Consider the following 16,012-nt stretch of genomic DNA (forward strand, 5'->3'; position numbering starts at 1 on the left):
GACCCCTATTCCTTCATAGAAGATATTTTCATTAATTTCATGACTAAAGTAATGCAAAAGATCAATCATGTAATAGGTATGAGATTGGTACTAAAACTACCAAAATTGAAAATGGGTATTGAGTAATTGCACAAGGGAAACTTCTGACACTTAGCTGTTGTTAGTAATGACACTTTATGCCAAGTTATTAATAATGACAACTTCTGAAAAAACATATTCACGTCAAGATATTACAACTACTTTTGAAAATGACTACATAGTCCGTTTGGCATACAATTTGTCCGCCATATTTTCTTCCACAATCACATATGATGCATGGTCGTGATTGCTAACCGATTGGATATTGCATTAACGTGCCATATTTTTATTTCCAGCGACAATCGTCATATGGATCATAGTCTGAATCTGGACCATGCTCCGCTTTATACGGATATATCATGGTACCAATGATCTTCGTTTTCCTTGGGGCTGTCATAATCCCAATCCTTCCTCAAGACCACGGGGTCAAAATATATATTTGCATGGATCATGCTCGTCTTCTGTTGGGTGCTCCTCTACGGGTGGATTGTTAGCAGGTTTTGGTGGTTGGTTAGTAGGAACTTCAACCGGATGGTTATCATCCTCTGGTGGTCGGTTAGCAGGAACCTCAACCGGATGGTTAGCATATATATCTACCACATCCTGATGAGAGGTACTTGGGTCGGAATTCATTTTGCATGTATATGACTTGTATGTGAAATTATTTAGTATTGAGTGTTGGTATTTATAGACAAAGGTGGGGGAACAATCTTAAAAAAGAAAGAAAAATAAAGGTCGTTTGTGATTTTCAACACCGTAAAAAAGAACAAAAAAATGTTTTTTTTACAAAGTTTGTGTCTAATTAATTGTTGACACAAGCTGTCTTTTTAACATATTTTTTCCTCCACCGACATCTCTCACATGAGTGCTTCGTAATAAATCAGACTGTGTGTGAAATGGGGTCCGTACGAGAAGGATGTACGTGGTCAAAGTTGGTCGTTTGAGATTTTTAAATATGTCAAATACAGTTTTTTTTACACTAATTTTGCGTGTATTTATTTGTTGACATACGATGTTTTTTTGGTATGTTTTTTCTCAACTGACATCTCTCACCTGAGTACTTTGCAAAGAAATAGATCATGTCCGAAAAGGGGTTCACACAAGAAAAATGTAGGCGGTCAAAGTGCGTCCTACCATATTTTCAAAGCTGTAAAAAACAGTTTTTTTCACCTTGTAGTTATTTGTTGACATAAGATGTCTTTTAACCATATTTTTCGTAGACGACATCTCACCTGAGTGCTTTGCAAAGAAATAGACCGTGTCCGAAACGTGGTCCGTACGAGAAGGACATATGTGGTCAAAGTTGGTTGTTTGAGATTTTCAAAAATTTCATCAATAAAAAAGGCATTGATCTTTAAAAAATTAGATAAAATGAAAGCTCAAAAATTTATCCAATAAATAAGTATAGCTATTTCACAACCCACTACCACATTCTTTCTGTTTATTTTTATTATCATACATAAATAACACTAGGGAAACCGGTCAAAGTTATGTATTCCATAACTTTTTAAGGAATGATATTGTCATGAATGAAACGTCAAAGCTTCTCAGTATCCCTTCTGATTTGTAATAATCAGCCATCTTCTAATTTTGAAGGACTAGAGAAAATATAATCCAAATTGTGCTCTCCGCTAAAAAACAACAAATTGTTGTTTAAGGGCCCACCAATGTAGTGAATCGCCATTAGTCGCAACAAATTTGCAAAACAAGACTTTTTAATAAAGTTATGTTAGAAAAGTTATGGAGTAAGTATTATGGTGAGGTTTTGAAATATTGGTCCCCCCATCCCATCTACTTATATTGATTCTTGGAATTAAAAAATTGGTAAAACAAATGCATGCATCTTTATTTGTTGAATCTTTAAACAGTTTATTACATGCATGCATTTATTTTTCTTAACCTAAAAGTTTAACCCACTCATTCCTTTTCAATTTCCCGTGACTAAAAGCAAGAATTGATGTGACTATGCTTTTTCAGAAGCTGCCATTAGTAATAACAACTTGGCAGAAATTTTTCGTATCCCAACGGGACGAGATAATCATCAATAACCTTCCTAACAACTCTAATTGAGAATTTATTCATATGTTAATTAAATAGAGATAGAAATAAGAAATAAATAGTGGATTATGGGGAATAAATAATTTTAGTCGTTAATTTTTTCCCTTAAATATCACGATATCATGATATCATCAATAATGAAAATGTAAGTGAGAATCTTTATATAAGATATGAGTTAGGCAAAACGTACCTCCTCTTTTATTTGTCATATTTTCTCTCATATACTTTCAATTCCTTCAACAATTTTATTTGACATATTATCTCTCCTCTAACATTATTTTTTTATTTTAAAGTTTTCTTTAAAATATTAAATAAAAAATATAAAGTTTATATTTTTTATTTAAAAAATAAAAATGGTTTATAAACTAAATAACAATAATAATTATATTAAAACTTAAATATATTTTCTTTAAAAACTTTAAAACTCATTTTAATTATATTTATCTAGCTAGTTTCTTCATTTTTTTATAAAATATATTCAAAAAATAATGGTAAAAACGATACAAAAAATATTGTGTGTATTTTGTATTTTTTTCTTATCATTTCTCTTTTTCCTACACAAAAAATAATAATAAATTATAAACAATTTGATCAAATCGTATATTATTTAATATTTGTTAATGTATAAAAATCTAACAATTATTAATTAATCAATCAAACCCAGTAATAGGCGAAGTTAACATAACTTTGCTGATAACTAAGCCGTAAAACATAAATCATAAACCAAAAACATATTGTTTATTATAGACACGCTAAAATGCACCAACAGACTCCCCATTTGCAGTAGCTTCATTTATTTCTTGTTTTTCTTCTTCAGTCTGCAATAGAACACCTTCTTCAAGCAACACTTCTAGCATGCACTCCATGTCTCACATTAACCGAGACCACTCTCTGAAACTTCTTCCCTTCTGACTTCCATGCAGGAATATAGAAAATCTTTATGTCATTGAGTACCCGCAGATCAGATTTATAGAGATTTACCAAGTGCAATGGATCATACACTCTCAACAACTACTGCTCATATTCATCTTCCATTACCGCTTCAGCCGTTTCACTGTCAATGCCCCATAACTTCATATTCTTCAACCCATTTTGCGGCATAGATTTCATTAGAATCTTCTTCAAGCATCGAATGGGTTTGTATTTTACCATCATCCATGGTCTCCCGTTTGATCTTACCCCTCTATCAATATCTTCAATAAATTTTTCCTTTAGAGGCTTGAGCAGAGTGAATTTCTTTTCCTTCACAACTTCTTTCCATATAATCTTCTTGACCCAATTGGCAAAATCATCTTTACCACGGTTGATCAACTTCATTCTTGCCAAATCATTTTTAACAGAAACAGTTTCAGCTTCTCATCATACAACCAGCTGATAATCCATTTCTTTGATTCATTAAACCCCTTGATATTTAAGACTTTTTAAATGAAAGGGGAAACACTATTTTTTTTTATAAACCATTCATCACACTTTTCTTTCCACTTGGGGCTGCTCTTCCATTCAGACTATTCACTTTCTTCTTCAACAAGTTTAAAAATCTTCTCAAGATCCACAGACTCACCACCATCGGTATTCATCCAAATTTGTTCATGAATAGGAGATGGTATAACATGCTCTAACCTCTCCTCAACAATCTCTCCTTCTTCCAAGGACTCATCAATAACTATCTTTTCACCAATCTCTCTTATCTCCCCTTCTTCTATCTCATAATCTATATCAGATGTAGCATTAAAATCATCTAAACCCTGAAGAGCACCAATCTCTTCATCTACAATCACTGTGTCTTTACCTCCAGCACCCGAACCCGCCTTACCTGAATCCCCCTTAGTTGTAGCTTGAGTACCAAGAACTTGTGAAGTGCTTGGCATCTCACCACCTGCACCTTTTGATGCATTAGGATCATATCCAGTATCATCATGTCTTACATTCTTCGATGCGTCTTCTTTGCAACTACACCCCCCTCCCGAGATGCTAAGTACTTCTTCATAGCATCTATTACCTTAGTCTGTTAAACAATGAGGACTGACTGTAGCTGGTTCTCAGAGATTAGCCGATGAATAGCATGATTCTGAATAAGATTAATGTGAGACTGCTCAGCCACCACACGTTCAAGCTCATAAATCCTTTCGGTGTTCAAACGATAAGCATCAAAAGAAACATGGACTTGAGGCACATCATAGGTGTATGGCGGAGGGAAATCAGTGCCCGTATTCGTAATAGGAAAAGAAGTAGACACCGGTGGCATAATCACATGAACACTAGTTGTAGCCATCACTGTTGAATCAACAAACAAACTAACCACGTCAGAAGGTTTCACAGTGGTATGAGGCAAATAAATGATAACTGGGGCATATACGAGGAAATTCCAGTACTAACCTCCGCAACAGAAGAAGCAGTCATTGACACCGGTGTAGAAGTAACAAGAACATAACCGGAACCCTCACCAACCCAGGCTCACTTGGTTCGTCAAATCTAACGATACTGTTCACCCTCAGACTCATCATCACCACTTAGAATATCAAAATTCAAGTCATCATCATCAGCTCTTTTCTTCTTCTTACCAGCCTGGATTCTCCTTCGTAAAGCCATGTATGACTGGTCCAAAAGCTCTTCAGGCGCCAGAAATTGCAGCCATATCTGCACCAAAGAGACTAAGTTAGACCATAAAAGAAAAGACACAGGTCAACTTCGCATGATGAACAGGTTCGCCTATTCCAGCGACTGTTCATCATCCAACAAATCCAAAATCTGATAAACACAATTAAAGTTCAAATGATGATCATCCTGGATACCCAATGTGCCGATTAACAACAATCTAAACCTATTTTTCATCAAAAGTTAACAAAAATTATGTAATAAAGGCCGGTTTGATCGGATTATGATAATCGGCCATAAAATCCAAACAAAGCAACATTAAAGGTTATAAGTTTTATGATTGTGATCGTGGAATGATTTTACACCATATAATGTAGACGAAAAACTCTGTTTAACACTTTTAAAATTTTCATAAATTCGTCTGGTAACTTCGCCGTTAGGGTATATATATGTTTGACCATGTTGACCTAAAGACCCGTTTTTATACTTTTTTAATGGCTTAACGATCTTAACGATCTCAGGGGTTACTAAGCAAATGGAACGGGTAGATGGATGTTTCCGTTTGATTTTGATTAGTTTTTGGGGTTTGCACGTTGTTCCGGTGGTTCAACTGATCTGACAGTTCAGATTTCACATGCGAAGTTGCCTCGTCTTAATCATACACTCATTGGCATAGACAAGTATTTCATTTTATTGCATGAAATACAGTAAAAAAGATTTTTTTTAAACGTTATCCCTGAAATTTTGGTTTAGATCCACCATTGATTCTCCGTATATTTTAGTGTTTATAGATAGAAGAGGTAGATGACAAATGAGACGTATGAGTTTCTAGTTAAATAAAAAAAATAAAATAGAAATAGTGGGTCTTTATGAAGTAAATTATTATAAGGGTTAATATTGTTTCTTAAAATATAATCAATAATGAAAATTTAAGTGAAAATCTTGATAATACCCAACCCCTCTTAGTTATTTTTTCACAAATCACGTTTGGTATGAAGTGGTTATCAATAGTTTTCTACTTTCTTAGTTAGTTAATTCTAAAGAATCAGAATCAAAATCAAACAAAAAATATTATTTATTCAAACATTTCTTAGATTTTTTATACAAACAAATATACCTAACGTCTGTTTATTCCACCTGCTCCAAGACATTATTTTCTTGGTTCTTGTATTATTGCTATTTACAGTTCAGTTTTCACAGGTAAACCAGACTTTTTAATGGGTAACGTTGCATGGAGTTATATACTCATGTAACATATAGCTCTTAAATACCCCCTGTATAGTGTTTATCAACTTTCCCTTGGTATAGTCCTAAGATACAATACTGGCGAAGCTTGGAAAAAACTCGTGGCTCAAAATTTTCAGACGGAAACGGATAAATGCACACTATGAATGAATTTTTTTGGACAAAAATACGTACATCTACACTACTGAGATTTGCCCCTGGACATGCTTATGATTTGCCCCTGGACATAATATAGTTCTTAAATCAATGGCAGGTACCAAACCGGTTTCAGGTTTCACCAAACCAGTTTCCTACTTAACACTAAATCAATCATTGGACTAATTAATTTGAAATGTGGGTAGCCTTTTAGACGACTTTTAAAGCTATCTATTTTGGGTCCCTATCAGTCTACCACACATGTTTTTTTATAGCTTTTAGTGACACAGTTTTTGGTGAGATGCTGTGTATATATAGATACAGTCTACAGACTCCACATCCCACACACAACTAGTGAACTTAATATCTATTTTGGGTCCCTATCAGTTTACCACACATGTTATGCTCTAATCAAGACTGTTGTAACTCTGATATGTCATCTGTTTTCGATCGATACTCGTGCACCAACCATGTTATTAATATTTCTTTCAACGCCCTCTTGTTATTCATGTGTGTTTTGCTCTTCTTCCGTAGTAACACACTGTCGAAGAAACTGACAGCCAGCACTAGCGCTTGTTCGCACTGGCTGTCAGTTTTCTCGACAGTATTTAATGGCTGTTTGGGTTTGGTATATTTAATTTTTGGCATATGGACAGTTGTCGAAAAGTCAAGGGACATAACGAGCCTGTCACTGGTTCTCCAAGGAGTTGTCTGGCTGCTAGCTTTGATTCTTGAAAGTCGACGGGCTTTACCGAAGATCTGTTCTCTTTTGATCTTATTGTTTTCATGTTTTCTATGTTTTCCGGCCATTTGGGATGCTAGTGTTCATGGAGAAACAAGTTTAACCGAGGTGTTAAACACGTTGACTTTCCCAGTTGCGGTTTTGTTAGTTTTATGTGTTTTTATGGAAAGAAAACAAACTGATCCCGAACTTGGCGCGCTTTATGCGCCTTTGGTAACCGAAGATGTTGTCACTCCTAAAGCGAAAGCAGGAATTTTAAGCAACTTGACGTTCTGGTGGCTTAATCCACTGCTGGTAACCGGGAAAAGTAAACTTCTCGATGCGGACGATATCCCTAAACTGCAAGATGAAGATAAAGCCCAAATGTGTTATTCAATATTCATGAAAATATTGGATAAGCGAAAGGCGGAGAGAGAACGAAAGGGTGTCGTTGGTGATCCGTCGGTGTTGTTGACTTTGTTTATGTGGCAATCGAAGCGGTTGGTGACCACAGGGATTTTGGCGCTGGTAAAGGTGCTTTCGTTGGCTTCGGGCCGTTAATTCTTCGGGCTTTTATAAGAGTTGTCCAGGGGAAACAAACATTTGATCATGAAGGTTATTATCTCACATTAGCCCTGTTTATTTCCAAATGTTTGGAATCAGTATCAGAGAGACAGATAAACTTTAGAAACCGAGTGACCGGGTTGCAGGTGAAGTCTATGATATGTGCAGCCATTTATCAGAAGCAGCTACGGTTATCGAACGACGCCAGAATGAGTTACTCACCCGGTCAGATCATGAATTATGCCACAGTTGATGCTAACCGAATAGGAGAGTTTCCGTTTTGGTTTCACCAGATTTGGACCATTGGTCTGCAAATTTATTTTGCAGTCGGAGTGGCTGCGTTTGCGGCTTTGTTGGTTATAATCTTAACCGTTTTAGGGAACATCCCGTTTGGTAAGTTGCAGCTCAAGATTCTTACAAAGCTCATGGCGGCTCAGGACCGAAGGTTGAAGGCGATAACGGAGGCGGTTACAAATATGAAGGTTTTGAAGTTATACGCTTGGGAGAAACATTTTCAAAAGGCAGCTGAAAAGTTGAGAAATGAAGAGAGGAGGTGTTTATGGTCGGTTATGATGCAAAGAGGACTCTATTACATCTTGTTTTTGTCATCACCCCCGATTGTAGCAACTGTGACGTTTTATACGTGTTATTTTATAGGTATCCCGCTTGATGCTAGTAACGTGTTCACGTTTCTGGCAACCATACGGATCATTCAAGAGCCGATTCGGCTCATTGCAGATGTGGCAGCCGTGTTTATTGAAGCAAGGTTCGCGTTAACGCGCATTATTAAGTTTTTGGAGGCACCCGAGCTGCAGAAGGAACAAAGGAATAATGTAAGCATAGGACATGAATCGGTATTGATCAAAGCAGAAGTGGTTTCATGGAATGATGATTGTTCAAAACCGACTCTAATCGACGTAAATCTTGAAATTTCGGCTGGAGAAAAGGTGGCTATATGTGGTGAGGTCGGGTCCGGTAAATCGACTCTTATATCTGCTATTCTAGGAGAGGTTCCAAACATTAAAGGAAAAGTAAGTCTGTTACATGTCAATTGTATTCAGAAAACAAACATTTTACATATTGTTTATAGCAGTCTTGTTTTGTTATGTTCAGATTGAAGCTAATGGAAAACTGGCATATGTTTCACAAACTGCGTGGATCCAAACAGGGACTGTTCGAGATAATATTCTGTTCGGGTCGGTAATGGATGATGAAAAGTATGAAGAAGTGGTTAAGAAATGCTCACTTGTGAAGGATATTGAGATGTTTCCATTCGGGGATCAAACAATTATAGGAGAAGGAGGTGTGAATCTGAGTGGTGGACAGAAGCAACGCGTTCAGCTTGCACGCGCGTTATATCAAGATGCAGATATATACCTTCTGGATGACCCGTTTAGCGCGGTTGATGCCCATACTGCAGCCAGTTTGTTCAAAGTAATTATCATTCTCATGACTTATTTCTTCTGTGATATAAATATTTTGGAAAATCACCAAAAAAAGTCATTTTGACCGGAGAGCGAAATGTGTCATAACAATTTTCAATTTTGGCGTGACTGATAAAGTTAATTTGGTCAAACTGGCTATTTTGGTAATTTTCTCTAAATATAAACTGTGAGCATGTTGTATTTGTAGGATTACATTATGGGAGCACTATCAAGCAAGACGGTGTTACTTGTAACTCACCAAGTCAATTTCTTGCCTGCTTTTGATGACGTCTTGGTGAGCTAATGAGCTATTCACAAACTAACTAGACGTTTTGCATTTTTTATAAACTAAACCATTTAAATGGTCATAATTACGTTTACAGTTAATGGCAGATGGAAAGATTGTGCAAAAAGGAACTTATGCTCAACTGCTTGAGTCATGTAAAGAGTTCCAAAGCTTAGTTATTGCACTTAGTAACACTTCTGGTTCAGCTGATGGTTCTCAACACCTCGCTAAATCTCCAAATCAAGAAATAGAAAATGTTTACACAAGAGAACAGATTGTAGGACAACAACTGATAAAGCAAGAAGAACGAGAAGCAGGGGATACGGGCCTCAAGCCATATAAACAATATCTTAGCCAGATGAGTGGTACGAGGAACGGCTACTTCTACTTCTCTCTGTCGGTTTTGCCACATTTCTTATACATAATTGATTGTTCTTGCAAAGTCTGTGGCTGGCTAGTGAAGTGCAGGGTTCTAAGGTCAACGAGTCAACCATGTTACTAGTATACATGGTCATAGCTTTTGTAATGATGTTCTTTTTATTTGGTAGAGCTTATTATGTGGTTAAACTTGGAACTAGTGCATCTATAGCACTTTTCTCCAAGTTAATTACTTCTCTTTTCAGAGCACCAATGTCATTCTATGACTCCACGCCCGTAGGAAGGATAATCAGTCGGGTATGTCTTGTTACGTAAACTAATGCTCAAATGAAGTACAATAAACTTATGAATCTAATTGTTGTAGGTTTCGTCTGATCTGAGTGTTGTAGACATTGATTTGGCAACGAAGTTTACGATTGGAACAGGCTCAACGATGAACGCATACTTTAACTTCGGGGTCTTGGCATTCTTAACTTGGCCTACATTGTGTGTGATAATTCCAACGGTTTATGTAACGATACTTCTACAAGTAAGATTATTAGAGTGTTACCACTGTTACATGTATAGAAAGATGTGTTGTTAGTGGCACGAGTAAGTCTATAGTTGCAAGTCATCTAGCACAATCAATTGCTGGAGTTGTTACAATAAGAGCTTTTGGAGAAGAAGACCGTTTCTTTTCAGAGCATTTGAACCTTATTGATGGCAATGCAAGCCCATTCTTTCATAGCTTTTCAGCAAACGAGTGGTTGATTCAACGTCTAGAAATGCTATGCGCAGTTGTCGTTTCTAGCTCTGCCTTAGCCATAACTTTGCTCCCCTTTGATGCCTCAGCCTCAGGTTGGTGGCATTAATATATATTCCTTTATTGCTTTACCCTCTGGTTAGTACTAGAAAATATATATGTTTTTCTAACAACATGTGTTGTCATGATAGGATACATTGGAATGGCTCTTTCGTACGGTCTCTCATTGAATATTTTCCTTGTTGTTTCCGTTCAATACCAGTGTCAGCTATCAAATCTGATAGTTTCAGTTGAAAGACTGGATCAGTACATGCATATTCGTAGTGAAGCCTCGGAAATCATAGAAAACAACCGCCTGCCAGCAAACTGGCCAAGTATTGGCCGAGTTGTCATCGATAATCTTAAAGTATGTAAGGTTTTCAACTTTATTTACGCGCATAATATTTCAAGAGTTACAGACCATTGGGTTATGTGTGTGTGTTGCAGATAAGATATCAACCAAACTTCCCCTTGGTTCTTCATGGAATTAGTTGTCTGTTTGAAGGAGAAGATTGGAATTGTGGGTAGAATGGGCAGTGGGAAAACGACTTTGATTAGTGCTTTGTTTCGGTTAGTTGAACCTGTGGACGGAAAAATAGTTATAGATGATATAGATATCACTTCAATTGGACTTCATGACCTTAGATCAAGTTTTGGAATCATCCCACAAGAACCAACACTATTTAGTGCTTCCATTCGTTACAATCTCGATCCCCTATCTAAGCACAGTGATCACGAAATTTGGAAGGTGAAGTTTTACAAGTTATATAATGTAGACGGTAAAAGAATGCTAACTTTTAATGTTCATTAGGTTCTTGAAAAATGCCAACTTAGAGAGGCCATTGGAGATAAAAAGGAGGGATTGGACTCGCTGGGTAGGGAATTTGACTCATTAAGTTATAATATCACAAGTGTTACATGACATAAGTATATAACAATATTAATACAGTTGTGCAAGATGGTTCAAACTGGAGCCTTTGACAAAGACAACTATTTTGTTTAGGAAGAGCCCTTTTGAAGAGACGAAAGATATTGGTGCTCAATGAAGCCACCACGTTAATCGATAATGCAACGGACACCATTATACAGAAAACTATTCGGGAAGAGTTTAATGATTGCACTGTGATAACAGTTGCCCACAAGATACCAACTGTTGTAGATTGCACTATGGTACTTGTTATGAAGGACGGTAAATCCAAGCTCTTTCCTATCATGCACAATACTTGGTTTGGCAAACCGGATGGTTCAATGACGGGTTACAACAACTTCTAAGATAAAAGGAGTTCTTGTAAAAATAGTCTATTTTAAAAAGTATAACTTGGATGTGGCTAAATGGTAGAGCACTCCCTTTATTAGTAAGAGGTAGGGGGTTCAAACCTCACTATCACCAATTTATATGGGAGATATGAGGGATGACCCTGGCTTGCCAGGGTTCGAGTCCTGATCTCACCCGGTTTTACCGGCTCCTCGCCATTGGCGGGTGTGGGGGGTCGGGTTTTATCCGAGGAATCCCTCAATAGGTGGACTGCTAGGAGCTCCGTTCGTCTGGACTCGTGGCCGGCTCGGGCTACCTTTAGCCAATGGGACCGCGTACGGAGTACCCGGCGTTACTTAGTTGGTCGTTCCAAAAAAAACAAGGTCTGCCCAAAATGGAGTCAGGTTAAAATTGAAACCGATGTACATGTGAACCAGTAAGGCTATCGTTTGAAAATATTAGGGATCATACTTTTTGAATCTTTGAACTTTTATTTTTCTTTTTTACTATAAGTGAACCATTGCTTTCACGAAAACTACTAATCACTCCGAAAATAAAACTTGTACTTTACAGGAAAGGTGATGGAATATGACAAGCCAATGAATTTGATGAATGAGCCAACTTCCTTATTCGCACAACTTGTTAACGAATACTGGTCGCAATAATATTAGAAGTTAATCCTGAAACGGGTGATTGAGAAAGTTGAAGGTCAACGATTCAAAGTATGACTCCATAATGTGTCAAGTTTTAATTTAGTATTGTTTTTGGTTTATGATATGGTCTAGTATTTGGTAAGTTTATTTTAGTAGTTTATTTACCTTGGATGCTAAGTTAGGGTTGAGTTAAAAAGAAAAAAGGGGTATATTGATATGGTTGATGTTTTAGTATGAGTATGCAAGTTTCTTTTTTATTAATAAAAGTGTCAAACAAAGTTAGCTAATCTCTCTTGTTCATTAATAATTTCTTGTATTAATTTGTGATATTGGCCAACAATTAGTAACAGAGCATAGGCTCGAATCAAGATTGCATGTGATCGGTTGGGATGAAGAAGAAAGCGTTAAAGGAAGCAAGTGATCAAAACAAACAACAACAAGAAGGTGAGGTGTCGATGGTTGTTTGCAATTAATTGAAGTATGTGAAACTTAATTAATTAGGATAGAAGCAAGCATGTGATCAAGCATGGTGTTTTGTGAGATAAAATCACCACTTGGATTTGAATTAATAAAGAATGTTGGAAGGAAGGTAGACGGAAAAGAAAGAAAGGAAGAAACAAACAAAGAAAGAATTAATGTAGAAAGAAAGAAGAAAAAGGTGGAAAGAAAAGAAGGAAAGATCTTATCAAGAAAGAAAGAGATCTAAAGAACGAAAAGAAAGCATGTTAGGAGACAAAGAAGTTGTTTGTGATCAAGGTAACGAGCTAGAGATGGTCTTTGCGTTACGGTGAAGAAGAAGAAGATTGCAACACAAGTTGCACTATACCTGAGTGCAAAAGAAGCAGACCGGGTTCAGAAAGCACGTTTATCAACGCTAAGGAACGAGCTAGAGAAGCTGAAGATGAAGAAAAACGAAACCGTGAATGAGTTTGCAAGCAAGCAAGTTGGGTGGCATGAGGGCAAACTTTGAAAGTCTTTGTTCTAATCTCAAAGACAAGGTGATTGTAAGGAAGTTAATTAATTCGGTTCCTAAGAAATGTCTACCAATCTTAGCCACTATGGAACAATATTCAGATATTGATGCTATGCCATGCCTTTTGAAGAAGTTGTGGAGAGGATTAAGACCTTTGAAGAACATCTCAAAGCCCTCTATGAACTAAAAGAGAATGACTAAAGTAAGCTACTACTAGGAAGTTCTAGTAATCAAAGGTTGATGATCTTGAAAGTTGTCACAACCCCAGATCCCTATACCCCGGGAGCCGTGAATGTTGAGTGGTGGTATAGGTGTTTATTAAAATAAATTATGCAGCGGAATATTTCATCACAGCCGTAGTTAGGAAAAATGATCAGAGTTATAAAAACACCATGATTCTTATTTCATAAACTGGGAAATTAAACCCATTTTTTATACAAATATAAGTTTTATAGGGATAAACCCTAATTTACAAAACACGTTTCTTTATTCTGATGACAAACCACTTATTTAAGCTGGAAGCCCACAGACATCATTCTTTTGTCTCTAACAAGTCACCTGAAACATGTTTAAAAATATTTGATTAGCAAGAAATACTGGTGAGAACATTCACATATAAATGACACATTTTACAGTTACAGTATTAAGATGTTTTTACATCTACCTGCTTACAAATTACCAAAAGGTACTTGTCACTCGACTGTATCTGTGACTGTGGTCATATTACTTATTGACTAACACTTATCCAATAAGTAACGTGTAATAGCCCTGTAGACAAGCATTGTATACAAAACCCCACAATACCAGTAGTAATCATCCCGTAAGTCTACAGAGACTTAATAACTGTAATGTACTTTAAAACAGTTTGAAAATACTTTGAAAGCATTATCCGTCATGAGTTTAATAGATTTGAAAATTATCATGACGGTATTTGGAAAACTAGTTGCCTCATGAAAATGTGAGTTGTACAAAGACTCGAATGTCTCACCTTGTAAGTTTATAATTTAACGAGCACTTCCTGGTATTAAACACCTAGGTTAAACACAATGTAGCATATTTAAATTAGTATAAACCCAATAATTATAAAGATATTCACGAGATTAGAAACTTTACATGATGGCACAATATCTTACCTTGTACAAGCAGAGCTTTCGGATTTGTGTTGTAAAAGTTTCTTATCGATCGGAGAAGGTATCGTTACACCACGTGGCAGGCTACGTGTCACTGTTGCGTGACTACCACGTCGCGTAACGCGAAGGACTACTGCGTAGCGCTAAGGACAAAAGAAAGTCTGGATAACCGATGGTACTTCGCGTAGCGCGAAGAACCTGAGTTCGTTTCTTCACGTAGCGCGAAGGAACAAGTTTTCAAAAAAAAAATAAGTGCAAAGTGCGTCATCAAAGCGCCACATTTCACTTCTCCCGAGCCCGTGCCCGTGCCCGTCCCTGTGCCCGTCGGGTGCTTCGCACCAGCCGATAAGACCACTGGGATATTAATATGGAAACTCATCTTCTTATAAGAGCTTCCAAATTTATCTTACTTTCCATGTGGACAAAACTCACTTTGATATTTATACCAAGGTGTAGCTGTGACAATCGGCAAAAAATAGCAACTAATGTAACCATGATTACGTAATAAAATAATTATATAAATAAAAGTATCTTTGTTTAAAGTCCAAATTGCAAAGTTTTGAGAGATATATTACTAAATGTTCAAACAAGTTTAAATTTGTTGCGTAGCGAACACTACACAAAATGACCCTTGGCAACAATTTAAAAACTAAAAGGATTCCATACGTGTCAAGAACACCTCGCAAAATTTAAATTTCTTATAAAAAATATTAGTGATAATATATAAAGTAAATTTTAGAATATTCGAAACGTGAAATTTAGAAAATAAGCAAACAAGAACAAGTGTAGGACACTGTATGAACTCGAAACCAACCAGCACCAAGATTGAGTTTATTTAGCTCGTATTATTAGGAATTCAATATCGGATCAAACCTGCTAAATATCATTTGAAACAGAGTTCGAATGATTAACTGAAATTCATAATACGTAAACTAGGAAGTTTAAGACTTTGATTAATTTATCTACAAGATCCCAACCCAAACCCATGTGCCCTCCCATTGCTTCTCTCAAAACCAATGGCCACCACCTATTGATTTACTCGTAAAACTATGTCTTCATAAGCCTTTCTTTTCATCATCTTACTAGTTTCTTCAAAATCCAAGGTAAGATATAAGTTGATTTTTGATTAATCAGGTTTGATTAAGTAATGTTTCACACAAATGGGTTAGAATCAACCTGAGAAACAAAAATTAGTGAATGCTTGTGTGTGTGTGTGCGTGTGTGTGTGTGATTGAGCTGTGAGTGTGTGTATGTGTGTGTGAGGAGTGTTGAACACTCACATACATGCATACACTCATGTTAATAAGCTTGTTTGTATTGTTGAATAGATTATGACACTTGAATTTGATAATAATCTTACTTGAATTGAAGAATTAGGAAGTTCATAGATTGTTTTGACAAGTGGGTTTTGATGTTAAAATGGATTTTTATTAAACCAAAGATCAAATAGTTGCTTGAAGTAGTCATAAAATGAAAAAAAAAAATAAAATAATAAATATTTGACAATAGTTGATGGAATTAGATGAAGATTGATAAGAGATTGTTCATATGTTGAATTTGCAATTTAAGGATTTAATTGAATACTTGGATGAATTAATGATTATTGATGGTTAATGAAACTTGAAATTGGTATTGATGATAGGATACATGCTAGAAATTTCATAACCTGTTAGTTATAAGACAATATTCAAAGATTAGATTATTGAGAACTGATTGATTACTAATAAAAGAAACTT

At 36.1% G+C, this 16,012-nt stretch overlaps 1 pseudogene across 1 annotated transcript; it reads left to right on the plus strand.

Moving 5' to 3' along the window:
• The first annotated feature begins 6,547 nt into the window (after positions 1-6,547).
• Positions 6,548-12,185, plus strand: LOC143627288 (ABC transporter C family member 10-like; annotated as a pseudogene). Its single transcript, XR_013152569.1, has 11 exons — positions 6,548-8,427; positions 8,510-8,830; positions 9,029-9,115; positions 9,204-9,781; positions 9,849-10,027; positions 10,068-10,321; positions 10,418-10,632; positions 10,713-11,013; positions 11,077-11,140; positions 11,215-11,454; positions 12,094-12,185. The product of XR_013152569.1 is annotated as an ABC transporter C family member 10-like (transcript).
• The last annotated feature ends 3,827 nt before the right edge of the window (positions 12,186-16,012 follow it).

The sequence above is a fragment of the Bidens hawaiensis genome, unplaced genomic scaffold, assembly GCF_021521415.1.
Source record: "Bidens hawaiensis isolate Kalapana, Puna unplaced genomic scaffold, B.hawaiensis_p1.1 tig00004618_1, whole genome shotgun sequence".
Taxonomy (NCBI): domain Eukaryota; kingdom Viridiplantae; phylum Streptophyta; class Magnoliopsida; order Asterales; family Asteraceae; genus Bidens; species Bidens hawaiensis.